Consider the following 18,231-nt stretch of genomic DNA (forward strand, 5'->3'; position numbering starts at 1 on the left):
TTCATGTGCTTAATTTGTGATTATAATTCATCTCGTGCTTTATGGTGAAGGAAAACATCGTGAGGAAACCTGCATGTGTCTAATTTCACTGAAATTCTGCCACATGTGTATTCCACCAACCCGCATTGGAGCAGCGTGGTGGAATAAGCTCCAAACCTTCTCCTCAAAAAGAGGAGAGGAGGCCTTTAGCCCAGCAGTGGGACATTCAAAGGTTGTTACAGATTACAGAAGTGTCCCTTGGAAAAAAGGACACTAGTTAATAAGCCCAAGTGTATATTAGCATTAATAGCTGATAATGATTTCACTAAGCAGTATGACGAATCTATCACTAAAATAATCTCCAGTTCTATTCGCAGGTACCTGAAATAACAAATACAAAACAAACGCAAAATCCAATCTCGGAACAATTTTACTATCTCCCGTTTTTTCCCATCCGACAATTATATTACCGCATTTTAATCTCGATTAGCGAATCATTCGCAATCATAATAATGACAAAACCCTCACAATTCGATTACTGCCTAATTAGAGCCTTATAGTGGAAAACGTCCAGGGAAATTGCTTCTAGACCGAAATCACTGTAATTGCTAACAGCTACCGGTCTTGAATCCACAGTCCTGGCGTCATTGCTGTCACTTTCACTCCTATCAGCATCCCATCGTCCATCTTTGTCTGATTTTAGTTCTACAAATGTTTTAACCAATTCAATGAAACGTACATAATCGATCTGTTTTACAATTTTGAACTTTGATGTTGTAGAGTAAGGATGGTTTTTGGTTGAGAATAGATGTGGAGATACGACAGTCGATATTGATGACATGTCGATGATTAAAGGTGAGTAGACATAAAATTGCATACAATAAATTGCAATATACGGTTTGTGAATATACTTTTAAATCAATCCATTGATAAATTAAATAATCGAATAACTCAGTCTTGATTATTTAAATTGAGTTACATAAATAAAATTATATTGTTTAAAACATTAAGAACTATGTTTGTAAGGTATTGAAAACTATTATGCATTTTTAGTATTTAAGTGCAATAAGATTTTATATTGTACTATAATAAATGCTCAAGAAAATAGTTCATCCAAAAAGGCTTATTCATCACAAGCAATACTCGATTTTATTATTATGACGATAATAGTCAAGCTTGCATACTTTAACTTACAAAGTTATGTTATTTTTTGTATTTTATATACATTTGATAGAAAAAAGTGTCACTTTTTTGAAAATAGCGCAGCCATGAAAGTTAAAACTATTATTTGAGTTTATTTAACATATAGGAAAGCGTACGGGCAAATGTGCCACCTGATGGCAATGATAACCACCGCCCATAGACATTGGAGATTTAAGAAATATGAACCACTCCTTACGCTGCGCCCACAACCTTGAGAACTAAGATGTTCTGTCCCTTGTGCCTGTAGTTACACTGGCTCACTCACCCTTCAAACCGGAACACAACAATACTTATTGCTGTTTGACGGTAGAATATCTAATGAGTGGCAGGTACTTACCAGGATGGGCTAATACTCGACTCCGGAATGGGTTCCACACAATTGTAACTGTTTTTTTAACAGCTAAAAAAAATATGCTATCCGTATATTTCTTCCGATAAAAACCTATGTGTATCCACCTTAACAGCGCGGTTCATCTTGCGTCAAAGAAGCCGACATCGATTTTCTCGATTATATTACTATTGTAATTACATTCTTTCAATTTTATTTTCGATATATAGTTTCGTGGTTGATGTTAAATCAAAGCCTACTGTTTGTTTTATCTCATGACTGATATTCAACATATTTTTTATTATAATGATGAGTGATGGTATTTTTGATATTCGTTTCTTCTTTTGTTCCTTTAGGATAGATTGTATTAATGATGATTGATGTGATTATCATTAATACAATCACACACACACACACGTAAATGTAGTTCAACTCTAATTAGACTTATTTAACTTAATGGTGTCCAGCTATTCGTAGTCAGTTGACATAATTGGTTAAAGAACTACGCGTGTACAATTATTTTTTCAATCAATGTTTTTTGGTAGTAGCCCGTCTGGGTAGGTACCACCCACTCTTCAGATGTTCTTACGCTAAAAAGAAATACTCAGTATTGTTACGCACCGGCTTGAATTTGATTCAACCAGTGTAACTTCAGGCTCATAGGGATAAAACATCTGCGTACCCAATTGTAGTGGCGTATTGGCGATTTAAGACATAGTTAATATATCTTATATCGCCAATGTCTTTGGGTGGTGGTGACCACTTACCATTAGTTGCCCCATTTACCCGCCTGCCTACCTATAAAATAAAATCAAAAATGACATCGATTTTGGTGGCTTTATATATTAATATAGCGGCAAGATCGTAAAGAAATTTACACAAACACAAATTGCCAATTTTTAAACCAGTTCTACCTATTGACTTGTTTACTAGAACATTCTAAGAACATGGATTTAATAACGGAAATAATAAAAAAGGTTCTAAGTTATTCGTTTTGTATAGACGCAGCTTTATAATATATTTCACTATTAAAAATAGTCTGATTACCTCTGTACCTTTACATTATACTCCATCGGCTCAATAAAAAAAAACAAAAGTCTCGCAGTACAGTAGCCAGCGGTGGTCGAATGGTCAGTGACACTAATAGATGGCGCTAGCGGGCGGTTCGATTTACAAATTAAAGAGTGCGCCTGCGCCGATCACGAACCCTATTTCGTAGCTACTCGTTGGATTGTTCGTTATATTTGCGAACATATTCTTTTTTTTAAATGAAGAACGTATTTTAAAAATAGCAAATCTATTTAATGCTATCGAGTAATTATTTGATTGAAAAGGTTGTTCTTTTAATTAAAAATGTAAATAAACCATTTAATGGGTAAATAATTAGTAATAGCTTATGACCGACACTTAGCTTAACTTCAAATCATTGTTTCTATGTAGGCGAGGTTGTGTCTTATTGGAATTCATCTTTGAACCTCATCAAGAATGGCCGATATTGGTGATAATTTACTTATTGGTGATACTTTGTCAATGATGTTTTTTTTTTTATATTTGCAATTATATATTATATCGTACGGCTTAAAAATAAGCTCCTTCCTCAGATTGAACTTCGATACTTCAAACGTTATTACCGACGATTGTGTATTGTATTGATTCTATAAGATTTTTTGACTTTTTTGTGAGAGAAATGAAATGGATTCAATGACTGGTAATAATATAATCAATCGAATCGTAAAATCTATCTACCGGTTCGATGGGAGTACAATCAAAATGAAGACAGTTGAGTGATTTTTTATCAACTATTTGAAACCAATCGATTTTTTTTAAATAATGATATTGTTACTCTCAAATCTTACGATTTTTAATATCGAATTTGTTTTTTTATAGATAGGTAAATATTTAATGTGTAGTAGTGCCATAAGTAACACTAATTAAGTATCTCTGCATCCCTGATATATATGACAATTATGATAAACTAGTTTCTGAAGAGGGGGGTGTTGGTTACCATATGTCCTATGTACCCCTAACAACGTGTATACAAAATTTCATAATGATCTGTTGAGGAGTTATGATGTCAACGCGTTACAAGCAAACTCAATTTCCTATTTATTACATTAGTTACGAAGACGTATATTTGGAATATTTATTTATAATAATATCATGGACACTTATTAAGAAGAGCTTTTCTTTACAAACTCGCCGTAAAACACGATCGTAAAATTTCACACATTTATATACATTTACTATAACAATTATATTAGGTCCTTACATATGAAATTGGCGTTTTGTACGGTAGGAATATAAAGTATTTTTTTTTTTTTGTAAAATATATTTAATAAGCCAAAGTATGTACCGTTGTTAGATAACAATTGCATAGATATGCACTTTTGCCATATCATAGGTAGTTCATTGATCCCTTTACTAAAAAACCATGGGGGCGAGAATCAATAAACTCTTTGAAGGCGGTTTGGACTGCCGCATCGGATCGGCCGTCCACGGGGTTGGTTCTGAAGGTCGAAATTTCCAGAACGAAAACGTTGAAACCAAAAACATACCGTGCTTTCTTTTGCGACCCCAGCGCCGTACACATCATTCATCTTTCGAGCTGTTTCTGCAGCACTGGTGCCACGGTAGAACTCGTACTCGTAAATATACCGATATTTCATGTTTTTCATTGTGCAGTAATAAGCGACGCCAAAGAAAAATATAATGAGGAAAAAACAAATGAATGACTGTTTTCAAAACTCAAATGTACCAGCTAAATGAATTTATAAATTTATATTTCAGATCAAAGTGGTCAGTACGAAAAAAACGATAATTTCATATGTAAGGACCTAATAATATTTAAACGAATACACCGTATCAGCGATCATTGTCAAATTTAAATTCACGAGTGCTTTACGAAGTGAGTTCTTACATAATAGCAGGTGCAGCTTAAAAATAATTTCTATCGTTTGACGAGCCGGTTGGCGTGGTTGGTAGATACTTGCCTTTCACGCCGAAGGTTGTTGGTTCGATTTCCACCCAGGACAGACATTTGTGTGCATGAACATGTCTGTTTGTCCTGAGTCTTTGTGTAATTATCTATATAAGTATGTATTTATAAAAGAAAAATAGTATATGTAGTACATCAGTTGCCTGGTTTCCATAGTACAAGCGCTGTACAAGCTTAATTTGGGATCAGATGGCCGTGTGTGAAAAATGTCCCAGGATATTATTGTTATTATTATCATATTATTATCAATATAATTAAAAAAGAAAACTGTATAATTATTATGCAATGTTATCATCAATATAACATTTATTCATTAAAACTGTCCAAGTAAAAGAAATATCGATATAGAAAAGATAACAATACAACATCAAATCAAAATGTCACATCGTATCGACACCTGTTATTTATTACTCCCACGATGACGTTGCCTCATCACAGAACATAATTCGCATTATTTTGATACAATCGCAGGGCTATTCGATCTGATATACTGCCGAATAATGCTTTAAGTTTTTTTTTATATTATAGGTAAGCGGACGAGCATATGTGCCACCTGATGGTAAGCGGTCAGCTACGCCCATAGACATTGGCTCTGTAAGAAATGTTAACCATCGCTTACATCGCCAATGCGCCACCAACCTTAGGAACTCAGATGTTATATTCCTTATGTCTGCCTGAATTCCTGATGAGTGGGTGGTACCTACCGTCTGGATGGATCTTAGTGCGCAAAGCCTTGCCACCAGTAAAATTTACGAAAATTAAAAAGTCACTATATGAAAATCATTGATATGTAACAAAACATAATTTTTTAAACAGAAAATTCGAAAAATGCTATGCATTATACATTTTCTGTTGCGGTTAAAGAAATTTATATTAGTCTTAGTTATAAACGTTGTATAACTTGTGTCTAGTTTATTAATTTCTCTCTTTCTGCCATCAGTGATTTCAAATTTAAAATGATAAGACACAGACAGCTGTGTCAATTAAACACAGGTTTAACTAACCATTTACTTTGGGCTCTGTAAAAGCTCGTCTGAGTAGATGCGACCCACTCATAATGCTAATCAGTTCTACGTTGTATTGTTGTGTGTGTTGAAGGGTGAGTGAGCCATTGTAACTACTCAGGCACGAGGGACATAGCACCTAAACTCCCAAGTTTGGTCTGATGGTGGCCACCACTTACCATCAGCCCCATCTGCCTTAAATTGCCCTTTAAATAAAAAACCCTAAATAATACTTAGTAAATCAATATAATTTTAAAATAATAACGGAACAGGAAAATTGAAAAACAAAACACATAGCAATCGATAGGCACAATGTTCTGCGATAGCGCTTATTTCATTTTTTACATTAAGAATGGCAATGTCCTTACGATAAAAAAAAGGTTTATTGTGTCAAGTGTTTTGTTCGGGATTTAGTTTAAGAGGATTATATCGATCCAACTCTTGAATGGATTGGTGCCGTTAACAATTCCTTTGGAACCCGACATGATATATTTAATTTAAACCGTAATATCAAAGATAACCTTTCACGTGTACCTGCGCCTTTATAATACAGTGTGTTACTTCCACATCTGTCGTAGCCTTATTTTAGTCTGTTCTAGTCCTTATATCTTGGTCAAAAGAAACGGATTTTTTTTGTAGGGGTTTAATCTCCATATTAAAAAGAAGGCTCTATCTATTTTCTCAAAATTCTGTTATATAATTATATTTTTACTTCAATTAACGGCCATACTTATAGACGTTGCTAAGCGGTGTTTCTGCTTCTCGCTCTTTCTGTGATTATTGAATTGACATTCGATAGAAGATAAACAATACTGACTGTATTGTTTATCTAATCGCTCGCTAAGCAAAATTTATAAGTAAGGCCGAAAATCTTTAATACAAATGTTACAAAAACCATACTATGTTAAGAAAAAACGACATTTGTTATACAATATTATCCTTATTAAGATAAATAACATATTATTAGTATATGAAGAGTTCTACTGTAAATTGAATTTACTTTTTACGAAATATAAATAGGTGTAATTATATTTTAATATTGATTTTGCCTTGTGACAGAACAAAGCAAGGTGCTCTTAAGCTTATTGATATTTTTAACTCGACTGATTCGTTGGTGTAATGCCTAGATATGCCTCAAATCCCGAGTTCCAGGATTTGAACCCCACGTACAGCCACTAAAAAGTTATTGGGGTTTTCTGTCGAAAATACGGGTATGCGCAATTGGCTAATCTGCCTTGAGATTGGCCGCTGTGATTTAAATCGATCAGAAACATCATTTTTTTTAAATTGAGTAGAAGATATTTCATCATAAAATACGATACAAACAAATATAGATTAGTTCATATGCTTTACAAAGTACAATGTTTTAATAATTTTTTTATCTTTAGTTCATAGCAGATATTAGTCGATGAGATCAGGTTCGAACTTACGACATTCGGTTCTTAGATATCTTTAACTATTTTAAATAATAAGAGTAATCGTACTTCGTAACGTTAATATTTGACCTCAGTTGCAAAGGTCAAAACTCAGGTTCTATCTGTAGTATCAATAATCTCGAGAGGCAAATAAAACTGAAGGAAAAACTGATTTAATAAAATTTCACCAAAATAGATGAACGTTTTTTTCTATCTATTAATTTCATTACTGAAAACCTTATTCCTTTCACCTTAAAGCTTATTTTAAATTTATAAATCAGAATTGAAATAACAATTATTTTATAAAAATGCACCTTATAGCAATGATTTAGAGCTTAAAATTCAAGAATAATGTTAGATAAAAGATGGTTCCGCAGTGTCGCAACCATACCATTTCTTTATCAATCAAGTAGACAGACAAAAAACGTACATCGAACGGGGAGTCACTTACATTAATGGCAGCTACCCCATGTAGCCTTTAGTCCAAAGATTATTTGAAGTAGATAGTCAACTAGACAGATTAATTATTCTCAGCTCTTACAAATCAAGATAAATTTCTGTTTAAAAAAACATTGTTTTTATACTTAGAAGCTGCTGAAATTGAATTTTCATTCCATGAAATTTTAAATAAGACAAATAACACCGCTTAAAGGAAAAATACTCGCACACAAAATCTTTGTCAATAAGGAAAGCTATTAAAATTTTATTCCTGAAATTTCTTTTGCCTTTTTTGCAAAAATACAACGTTAAATGTTAACACTCTCGTGCCTCGGAACACACGTAAAACCGTCATGCCCCTGAACTATTTTTGGTCGCGTCGGAAAGAAAGTGCTTCTGTGCTTGCGCATACGCTCCATTCAGAATAGCGGTCGTGATCTAAATCGATTAGAAGGATATTACATTTCCTTGCTTCATATATTTTCTATATAAGGTTTGATTGTAATAATCTTTGACCAATCGTCATTTCGTAGTAATTGCCGCGAGAATCATTTGCCGATTGTTTTCTAAAACAGATCGCTGGGAACCCTAATGGTTTTGTCCTTGTGTTCCGTATATCGAGCGTTCATTAGAATTACAGGAGTTTCAGAGGGTTGGAATGGTTTTGTATAAAGAAATGGTTTCGAATGACAAGTGCTATCTGATACGCGATTTACTTACGGAGCTAAGTGTGATTGTATAGTGCGATAGACGTTATCAGACTAAATATAATACTAATAATAGTCTACATGACGAGGGAATTTCCTTTGTCACATGCATCTTTCCTCACAACGGTTTACTTCACCGTCGACCACGTGATCAATAAACTCAGTTAAGTTCGTGGAAAAAAGGGACTCTTGCTTCGGCTTCAAAACCTTATCAATATATTTAGAATAGATTCACAACATTTATCCTGTTCACTAGCTTCAATCTATAAATGTGCTCCTTTTCTTTTTAAGGATAGTATTTTGGTGTATATACCAACACGCTTTCCCACACGGGTTTAAGGTAGCAAAAGCATAGGCTTTTGCCTATATAAATGTCCCACTGCGCCTATCCTTTTTATGGAGAATATTTTAGATCGTATTACAGCATGCTCCAAGCGGCATTTGGCAGATTTTTATTTGACTTAGCAGGTTTTCTTACGATAGTTATCTTCATCGTCGAGTCAATAGACCAGCAATCAGCCAAGCTTCAACTCACAACCATCGCTCTATGTTCAAGAGTTCTAACCACTAGAGCACATGGGCTCGATTTAATACTTAAAGGAAATAAATTACTGTCACTTAGCAATAACTCAAAAAGTGATGTAATAAAGATAACAATACGATTTACAAGTTCAAGTTCATAAATATGAATCGTTGTATTCTATAAATCCATTGATGTCTGGGATCGAATCTACGGTCCATTGTTTCCTCCGTGACATATCTCTCAATGCGATGGTTTATTGGAACCAATCAGTAATGTCCGCTTAAATTCTATACAAATATTTGATTCAAGAACAACATAAGCTGCCTTAAGCAATAGTACTAAAAACTTCGACTTAAATGCTTAGATCACATTTAGATATTTAAAAGCATATAAATATGACGTTTTTAGTAATAACCTGTCCGTTCTTTGTTGTTCACTTTTCTAGGGGCTTCTTGTTGATGGGTTAGCTGACTACCACCATACCACCATACGTTTGTCAATACATTAGTGATGATTGTAATGATGGATGCGCTTAAGACTCAAATTTGTTATAGTTGTCTCTTAATAGTCTTGGATTGAGAGGGATGATAATTCTACTCTAGCAGAGTAGAATTATGTTTATTAAAATGTGTTATTTACTTACATGTCATTACATAAAACGATTTTAAATATAACAGTATATAAAAAACTAAATCTACTTATATTCTACTTAAAGGATTGTATATAATAGCATGTTCAATGTTTGTTCAAGTATCAAAGTAAAACTTAGTACGACGCACTTTTTGAAATACTATTTATTATTAAAATATTCCTTAGAAAATAATTTTTCATCTATTTCATGAAAGCCGTCTTGAAATCCATACTAAATAAACGAAGCGTGTGAATTGACAAGTTTTCCTTATATCGTACTAGATGGCGTTGTAAAATATTGAATCGCACTAGCGGAATTATCATAAAACGATATATAGATGTGATTATTTTAGCTCGTCCAGGCACCGGCAGCTAAATTACATAGCTTGCTAATGCTCTCCGTCAGAAATTATAAAGCGCGTTAGTAAAATAAAGCGCCTATTAAAGCAATGATTGCCTTTATAGTTTCTAAATAGTCGACTTATTACTAACTTTATTTACTAAGTGTATACTTTACTGGAAACTTAAATCGTGTTTTGTAGCCATAACATATTTAAGGCTATAAGTTTATATCCTATAAATAGAGCTTAGAGTATTATTTAGAGAACTTAATATGTCTGCTTATAGTGAATTCTGAGAGTGTATTTAGTTAGTAAAATAAGTATAATGTGTAAAGTAAAAGTAAAGTAACGGCCCGTTAATGTCCCACTGCTGGGCTAAGGCCTCCTCTCCCTTTTGAGGAGAAGGTTTGGAGTTTATTCTACCACGAGTTTATTGCTCCAATGCGGGTTGGTAGAATACACATGCAGGTTTCCTCACAATGTTTTCCTTCACCGTTAAGCACGAGATGAATTATAAACACAAATAATATGTAATGATGAATTAATATTAAAGTTGCGTGCTAGTGAGTGTTTTACGTTTGTCACGTCCTAAAATTATATTTAATATGTATAACCATTTTATTATTGGTCTTAGTGTCTTAAAACTAAACTTTAAATGGATAATACTGAAGGAGATGATAGCCTTCTTCTTAAGGTCGCTTGACATTGCGGACGGACGCGGACTAGTCCGCACCAACGCACCGTGTAAGACCCACCCATAACATTTGTTACTACTAATATTCTAAACGCGAAAGTTTATGATATTGGATAAATATTTGTTACCCTTTCGTGAAAAAACTACTGTAATTTAAAATAGACATAGCTTATGTCCTGACTTATCATACAGAACCAACGGCTTTATATGCTTTAGGGTGTGAATCCAAGACTTTGGATCTGCGGCTTTATTATCCATTCAACCGACGCGGCAGGTAGTTAGATATTAATAGAATCCAAGATAAAATTAATTACTAACTTATCCAAACACTTTTATATTATTAAAATATTAATATGAACCCAGAAATCGAACCTTCGTCCTATCCACTTCGAATATAGTTATAGCCAAGGCCAGAACACAATAGCCATACGATATTTTATCGTCAGAGTTAAATAAAGTCATTATTTTGATTGAAGACTTCGCGTCAAGTTTTTTGTCATTTAAAATTCGTGTGTACCGCACCTTACTGATTTTTTTCTTAGTTATAGAGGTGAGAATCGCTTGTAGAGGCATGTTACTTATAAAGATGTTTCCAATGTCTGTAATGAGTAATGGCCATTTAAATCGCATAGAATCGGAATCCTTACAAAGTATTTTCATCCTTACGTCATTATAACGTACGTTTGACATAAAAATATGCAGCCATCAATCTCATCGAGGAATTCGATTTTCGATCAAATGTCGGTATTCTTGTGATGCTACGGGTCATTTACCCTTAATACATAATTTTCGAAGCTATATTAATTTTATTGCTAATGTTAGGTAATCGTTAGGTGTTAAATTTTTATTTAGGTGTCAGATTTTTATGGTTGCTAATTCAATACTTGTTTTTGATTTTCTTATTAGGTATAGGTAGACAGACTGGTAAGTGGTCCTGATGGTAAGTGGTCACCACTGCTTATAGACATTAGCACTGTAAGAAATATTAAAAATCCCTTACATCGCCATTGCGACACTAAAATTGAGAACTAGGATGTTAAATCCCTTGTGTCTGTAGTTATACTGGCTCAGTCACCTTGTGAAATGAAATACAATATCGCTGCTTGGCTTTAGAACATACGATGAGTGATACCTACTCAAAATGGCTAGCGCAATACCATACACAAATAGAACCACACGCAATCCTTTAAGATGCACGCGTTTCAACCACTGAGCCACCTCGATAAAAAAAAGTGTATGTATATGTATTTCGCAATTACGATTAGTCAAAACTTAATTCACACCTTGCCGAAATTCATCACTTCAGACATTATAATCAATTAAGTATGTATTAACAATGCAAATTCGTTTTTAATGCGTGGATCGATTTTGATTGTAATCTTTTGATTACATAATGTCAGTTTTTATAATTAACTTGATCGATTTTGTCAATAGCGTCATGCATTAATTAATTTACATACAAACTACATTAATTTTTATACTATGTAATCAAAACATAAATAAAAAAATAACTTTATGATTATTTTTAATAAAACGGTGATTAAAGTAGATAGTCTCTTCTCATCTACAAGGCAGGCTTCTACTACAAGTGAACAAAAATCACCCAAGATTGAACCTGGGACTTTTCGAATTCCGAACGTATATGAGGTTGAAATATAATAGGTAATGTATTTAAATGTTTATTAATAGAAAACAATTATTCGACAGATAGTAGATCGACAACCAATTACCCAAACTGGGCGTGAAGTGATGCTGGTATTGATCCATCAATGTACTTCCTGAGATCGAACCGATTACCCTTAGATGTTCATCTCAGATATACTATCGACACTATGCTTCTTATTATGATATACAGGCTCTTCAAAGTCCGAAATTTTTAGAAAATTAATTTATTGAATTTTCAGGATTTTGTGTTGTAACCAGCCTAATAGAAAAATCGTTTAGTTTTTCTTTGTTAACACTTCTACATTTTTTTCATATCTATCGAGTTAAAATTATTGACAAAAGTCGTAATGATTGTACAATTTTGTTGATTATAATTAATAATTAGATTCTATGTATATTACATAACTGTTTTGTAACGTACGCCTTATAAAGAAATTAATGTAATTTATGTATTATGTTATTTATTATACTTATTGTATAATATTCTATTCTAATTATGTATAACTGTTTAATATCATTGACTTTTAAAACTTAAAAATATGATAATTAAATATGTGTAACATTGGAAACATATTGGAAACATTATGTAATAACAAGCTGGCAAATTAAAATAATAGTAATATTAATTATAGATAAGTAATTATGTAATAAATCTATTAAGTCTAATCGATTTGACAGCTGTCAATTATTACATTAAAATTTTTCTTATCTTTAGGTATATATTAATTAAGGCAAAATAATTTTGAACTTTAGTATCTTAAATAAAAACGTTTTTACTGGTGGTAGAGCTTTGTGCAAGCTCGTCTGGTTAGGTACCACCCACTCATCAGATATTCTACCGCAAAACAGCAGTAGTTGGTATTGTTGTGTTCCGGTTTGAAGGGTGAGTGAACCAGTGTAATTACAGGCACAAGGGACATAACATCTTAGTTCCCAAGATAGGTGGCGCATTGGCGATGTATGCGATGGTTAACATTTCTTTTAACGCCAATGTCTATGGGCATTGTCGACCACTTACCATTAGGTGGCCCATAAGCTCGTCCACCTTCCTATTCTTTAAAATGAAAAATAAAACTTAAATAAAGATCAATTCAAATTCAGACACTGGGTGTAAGTCATATTCTAAAAGTTAACTTAACATTAAGTACCGTTAATGTGTTTTAAAAATCGATTTATTACTTTAAAATGGTGACTAATATTTGATAATGTTCAAATTACATCACGCTGTATAGCCCACAACGCTAGATCTCGATACTCGATAGTGTCTCTTTGATAGATAATCTCGGTAATCGAACAGCATCCGATGGACCTCACTGTGGCATTAATTTATAACCACTGAGTCATTAACCGTTAAAGTTTAGGAGAAAATGTTTAAACAATACCATTACACAGCTTAAATAAATTATTTTTGTTTTGAATTTATAGAGTTTTATAAATATATATTTTTAAATAATAAAAATAATATGTATTTTAGGGTATTCATATTTCCTCTCTCGATGTAACGTTACGTTCGTATTGGAGAGACTAATATTTCAAGGAGTTTGCGTCATTCAAAATAGGTTCAAGATATCTCCGGATCGGAATATAGATTCAACCGAGAAGAACTGGCAAGAAATCTTTCCCAGCAATTGAATAACACGTGTATTTTAATGAAATACAATTAAATTTTTATACCTAAATATCAACAAATGCTAACGCTTTTTATCTGCTATATAATTATATAGCTATATATTGAATAATGTCTTATTCATTAATGTTTTTTTATATAAGTAGTAATTTATATAACTGTGCTGAAAATTGAGTGCTTACATCGCTAAACAACTTTAATAATTTGAGGCTAAAGATATATCTGTTCCATTAGATTAATTCGTAATAAGGAAGCATACGAACAGGTCGTGAAATATCAATACAAGAAATTAGGAATGCTGAAGCGCTTTCAGCCATATTCCTTGGGATCATAGTATCGGGTAACCTAGAAATACTGGGGATCTCAGTTGAGTAATAAATTCATTACAATTTTTTATGTTTAATGATAAAGTTGTACCACGGATCCAGGTCACCACGAGGTGAGTTCTTATAGAATCACACTCCAAGTTATGCAATTTCATCGACTTTTTCGCCTAAAAACCTCAATTTAACCAAACAAATTTAAATTGTGAATAACGCAAACAAACAAAATGATTTCTAAATAACATTATAAATACGACGCCTTTGTTTGTTACGTTTTCGCGCCTGAACTACTCAACCAATCATGATGAAATGCATATACCTTGTCTGAGGTATACAAAGGGCCTAATAAGTAAGCCCACAAACACTCGACCGAAGCCGCGAGCGGAAACAATGAATAAATTTTATTCTTAGCTACAACTCAAAAGTATCATATTGGACCTATTTTAACATTCACGTGATTACAGAAAAATATAAAAAATAAATGCCAGTAAAAAACAGACAAAGAATTCCGAGCAATCGACTAATCATAATAATATCGATATTAAAATTTCGATTCGATCGAACCATAATGAGACATATTGATAAATGAATCGGATTCCAAAACTGGCCTTCGCCGGACGTTCCAGAAAAAATTTAAAAAAAAAAGCAACTTGCTACTGGCAAGCAAAACTATTAATCAGGCTCTTTGTACATCGACCAAAATACCGTGCGATATACAACAACTCTATTACCAAGTCATAAGATCGAAATTTGATAAAATTATAATTAATGTGCTTTATTGTTAGTCAAACACTTCCTTCGCCCATTGATAAAGGTTTATAGCTATAAGTCATCGACGAACGATATGTGTATGAAATGTTTTTTCAGATCAATCTTTTTTTAGATATTTTAACTTCTCGACTTGAAAAGTAAACTAATATATAAGTAAACTAATATATATACTAGTTTTTAAAGTTAGCGCTTCAAGTTTTACTGGTGTAAATGGAGATAGAGTAATAATAGTAATAATAATATCTTGGGACATATTCACACTCGGCCATCTGATCCCAAACTAAGCAGAGCTTCTACTATGGAAACCAGACAACTGATATACTACATATACTACTTTTCTTTTGTAAATACATACTTATATAGATAATTACACCAAGACTCAGAACAAACAAACATGCACACAGATGTCTGTCCTGGTTGGGAATCGAACCCACAACCTTGCGTGAAAGGCAAGTATCTACCAACCACCCAACCAGCCCGTCAAATAGTTCAGAGCCGTCTGGGTACCACTTACCAATTGATGATGATGAGCATATTCTCTTGAGCGATTTCTGTGACAGCGAACAATAAAAATGAAGAACAAGCAAGAGCAGATTGGGCACAAGTCTTTTCCAAAAACAAGTGCATTCTAAAATCCCTCACGATATAATCCGATAACTCGGCAATCCGATAAGACCAGAGGGAGTGCGTGAGTTTCAGCAGGCCCAATAGTTTTACATGCTTTCCAAGACTAGGGAGTTTCAACACTGCCAACTGCTAATCTTGAGTCTGGTACTGACAGGAAAATATAATAACATTAAGGAAATTCCGATGCGATGAAGAAATGCTACTAGTTCTCTTGCCTCCACTCGACGCCATCGAAATTTGTCCATTTACTTACTGTATTTATTTTTCATTTTTATATACATACTTAAGACCCAAACGCTACTCACCACATACGTCAGCAGCTTTATAATATCAGTATATAAATATCAATTACATAACTTGTAATTTATATAAAAGGGCTTTTGTATCGTCATATAATAAAACTAATTAAATTAAAGCTAAAATAGACTTAAAAAGTAAATTATACCGATATGAAGCAGCAAGAAATTCAGTACTCTTTTCCACCAATTAAATTACATAATTATGTATATAGCATATATATGTTAATCAAAACATTTAAATTTAAATATCCTGCATGAAAGTCAACGAATAATAACACCACGCTTTTTATCATGTATTTAATATTGTAGGGAATTATATTATGTGTAATTATTAATTTAATTAAATTGTTGATAATTAATAGTATATATGTCCTTTCTTGGGGTTCAAGCTTGCTTCATACCAAATTTCATCAAAATAGGTTCAGTAGTTTAGACATGAAAGCGCACCAGACAGACCAAGTGCATTTATAATATTAATATATATTTCAACTTGTTAAGGCTTGTAATTGTCCCACTGCTGACCAAAGGTCTCATGTTCTTAAAAGAAGTTTTGAAGTTTATTCCACCACACCTGCATAGTTCCCCACGTTGTTTTCCTTCATCTCAAAACACAAGATGAATGTCGATACAAATATCAATAACATTTTGAGTTGTGCCTGTTTGAATTTACAATTTTCTGTTTTAATTACATATTTCAAGGCAATTTTTTTACATAACTACCAGGGTTCGGGTACTACTGAGTGCTACTGAGAATTTTTCTACAGGAAAACCCAATATTTCCTCTGGATCTAAGGCCTTATCAAATCACTAGACCAACGAGTCAGTCAGTTCTTATATAAATATATGACTGTCGTCACTAGTAAATGCACTAGAGCAAATTCGATACAAAAATCCTACCGAGCATCTTTAAAAGCCCGCGATATATCAATATCGTCGCGAAATTACGAGAATTCATATTAAAATCAAGTTATTTTCGTATTAAAAGAACTTGTCACAATACCGCTCCCGCCCACACACGTCCCGGTGCAAAAGCGTTAACCCACAATAAATTATATTAAAATAACAATATTTGATCGGTTATGGACACTAAAATGCTGCTTTTACTAAAATAGAATATTCATTTTATTAATATAAATTCTTTAAAATGTTCTTTGAGAATATCTTATCAACAAAATTATGGCAACAACCGAAATTGTAGCTGCGTTGTGGAATATGCCTTTTAATGGTTGTGTCCAGCTGTGGGACTTTTATGGGCTGTTTTTAGTAAATAAAATAACCTGTAACCTAACCTCTCCACTTTTCAGGAGAAGGCTTGGAGCTTATTCCACCACCATACTCTAATGCGATTTGGTAGGTAACTATGTGGCAGATTTCCATTTCACACATATTACCATGGTACCTTCACCGTCGAGTGCGGGATGAATTATAAATAAAAGTTAAGCATGTGAAAATTCAGTGGTACTTGCTCGGTTTGGAATCCACAATCCTTCAGATCAAATTTAGGTGTTCGAGCTTTGAACCATTTCTGCTCGGTACTGTAAAAAACCCCCTAATTAATAAAAATTAGACGAAGTTTATGGGCTATAAACATACATTAAAATGTCTTCACATGAGTGACATTTTAGCTGCACATTAAAGACTTCATACAAAATATGGGAATGTATGAATGAATGAATGAATTATGAAAGAGTCAGAGGCCGGCCGGCACTTCGGAAGGATTACGTCGGCGATCGGCAGTCTGCTGAAAGGTTAGATCGGTCCTAATTATGATTTATGGTGCAAAAGGATCGCCAAGTAGATAACGCTTTAGAAAAATATTTATATACCAATGTATATAAATAATATTAAATAAAGTATAAAATAAATATAGATAAATTTATTTTTGTAACTTTTTTCGAAAGTGTGACGTCGGATTTTGTTAAGCGTTGGACTATCATCAAAAATCGTTATTTATTTACAACAATTGTAACAAAGTCAACAAATCTGAATGAAGCTTAACTTATGAGTTATGACAAATATATTCCTTCCAATACACGCACACGCAGACAAATATTTATTTTTAAGAATGGAATCATAAACGAAATATTAAAATATTTATGTCCAAAACGAGATCCCTAACATCAAACCAAAAAATATATACTGATTAAAAAAGTATTGATTTAAATAACATTGTCGTTAACAGGTTCTAAAGTTTATTTTGAAATAAATACAAGATAACGATATATGGCGTGGTATCGATGGTAGCTTAGCTAAAGGCAGCAGGTATACATCATAAGACTCCGTAGTTCGTGGTAAGAAGTGGTTTGTATTTCTAACAGTGCCAATATTACTTGACAACGGTGATCATACCATCACGAGGCTCCTCTGCTTTACTTCAGAATATAAATTTAAATAAAAGCAGAAATATGGAAAAAAACGTGTCAATTCTGTTCCTTTAACTAAACTACTACACTAAACATTGTTCTTCAAAACATAGGCTAAAATAATGTGTAGTATTATTTTAACTTCTTACTTTTGAGATAGAAAAAAATTATCATAGTTATGCCAACCTATATGAAATATAAGCTATGTTAAATAACGGGTAGCGTGGCCGAGCGGTCTAAGGCGCTGGTTTAAGGCACCAGTCTCTTCGGAGGCGTGGGTTCGAATCCCACCGCTGCCA

At 33.1% G+C, this 18,231-nt stretch overlaps 1 non-coding gene across 1 annotated transcript; it reads left to right on the forward strand.

Moving 5' to 3' along the window:
* The first annotated feature begins 18,149 nt into the window (after nucleotides 1-18,149).
* Nucleotides 18,150-18,231, forward strand: Trnal-aag (transfer RNA leucine (anticodon AAG)). The gene has a single exon. It is a non-coding gene; the product is annotated as a tRNA-Leu (tRNA).

The sequence above is a fragment of the Nymphalis io genome, chromosome 18, assembly GCF_905147045.1.
Source record: "Nymphalis io chromosome 18, ilAglIoxx1.1, whole genome shotgun sequence".
Classification (NCBI taxonomy): domain Eukaryota; kingdom Metazoa; phylum Arthropoda; class Insecta; order Lepidoptera; family Nymphalidae; genus Nymphalis; species Nymphalis io.